The sequence below is a fragment of the Elephantulus edwardii genome, unplaced genomic scaffold, assembly GCF_000299155.1.
Source record: "Elephantulus edwardii isolate Elephantulus edwardi_28Jun2011 unplaced genomic scaffold, EleEdw1.0 scaffold00057, whole genome shotgun sequence".
Lineage (NCBI taxonomy): Eukaryota > Metazoa > Chordata > Mammalia > Macroscelidea > Macroscelididae > Elephantulus > Elephantulus edwardii.
Genome location: NW_006399807.1, coordinates 13,234,138 through 13,235,805, shown reverse-complemented (window position 1 = coordinate 13,235,805; position 1,668 = coordinate 13,234,138). Strand labels below are relative to the sequence as shown.

General features: G+C 38.3%; 1 pseudogene; it reads left to right on the top strand.

The window, feature by feature from the left end:
* The window catches only part of LOC102858343, a 4,935-nt pseudogene extending 4,611 nt beyond the window's left edge, over positions 1–324 (top strand).
* The last annotated feature ends 1,344 nt before the right edge of the window (positions 325–1,668 follow it).

The following is a 1,668-nucleotide window of genomic DNA, read 5'->3' as shown; positions in this document are numbered from 1 at the left end:
ACTCTTGTACATAGGGTCACTATAAGCGACTCGATGGCACATAACATCAACAGCAACATATTGATGAAGCACAACATATATGAATGAATGATAGTATAAAATACAATGCACATTGATGAAATAAAATGTATATAATGAAAGTAAGCAAATCAAGAAACTTTTTTTCTTAAAAAAAAGAAATGGTTGTAATTTTTATGGGAGCAAATGGTCACATCTTTCTCTTACAGAGCAGCCAATGGTTCCATTTGCCAATTTTTCAGTTACCAGTTGAGCACTTAATCACTATATCGTGCGGCCTCTTTCCAGAGTGCCATTGTCCCCTAAAAGTCAACTATGAGTGTTTCCTTTTCGTTTTTAAGGGAGGAGGTAATACAAAATTGGATGGAGAGTTGTAATTTTTTATTTGAGATCTAATGTTATGAGAGTACAAACTGAAGAGTACAGGCAATAGGCTTAATACATAAATGATAGAGGTGATAGTATAGATAAAATTAATGGAGAGACCCTAAGAACCCTCTGTTCCTATATACTTGCTAGTCTTTGGCTGACATAACTTTAAGTGAAGTAGAATCTTCTGCTGGGCCAATGTTCTATTCTTGGGTTCACTTTGTATTCTTTCTATTAATCTGTATGCTGAGCAAATTATTCAAGAAGCTGAACTCTATAAAGAAGAATGCAGCATTAGCATTGGAGGAAGACTCATAAACAACCTTAGTTATGCGGATGACACACATTGCTTACTAAAACTAAGAAAGACTTGAAGATTTTGCTACAGAAGTTTAACACTGCAGCCTTCAATATCGATTGCATCTCAAGGTAAAGAAAAGAAAAATCCTTGCCATTGGACTGATAGGCAACATCACAATAGACGGAGAAAAGATTGAGACTCAACAAATTCATGTTACTTGGATCCACAATCAAGATACTTGGTGCCAGCAGTCAAGATATCAGAAGATGCATTGCACTAGGTTTGTACAGTCAGGGACCTCTCCAATTATTGAGGAGTAATGATATCAGTTTGAGGACCGATGTGTTCTTGTTTCAGGCATGGCCTTTTCATTTTCTATGCATCTGAGAGCTGGACAATAAGTAAGGATGGCAGAATAAGAATTGATGTTTCTGAACTGTGATGGATGGAGAAGAGTGCTGAATACCTCGTGGACTGCCAGAAGAACAAAAATATGTGTCTTGGAGAAGGTGAAGTCAGAGTGCTCCTTGGAGGCAAAGATAGTGAAACTTAATCTCACATATTATAGGCATGTTGCTAGGAGAGGTTATTCCTCGGAGAAAGATATCATGCTTGGAAAGACAGAGGCACAACAAAAGGGAGGAATGCCCTCAACCAGGACTGACATAGTGGATCTGAATCTGTCAGAGATTGTGAAATGGTACAGGATAGGACAAGGTTTAGATCTCTTGTTCATAGGTTAGCTATGAGCTGTTCTCAACTTGATAACACCTAATAAGAACAACATTACATTTAGATGCTAATATGTTCCCATAAATGAATTTATCAAATAATTTGTTTTTCTGAAGCAGTGAGATCCAGGGACCATGATATCCCTGGAGCTTACGAAAAAAGAAGATATAAAAAATGAAGAAGAGGGACACACCCCTGCAGCTCTGACCCATGACCCCCATCTTCAGCCCGGCTCGCGACGCCCCCCC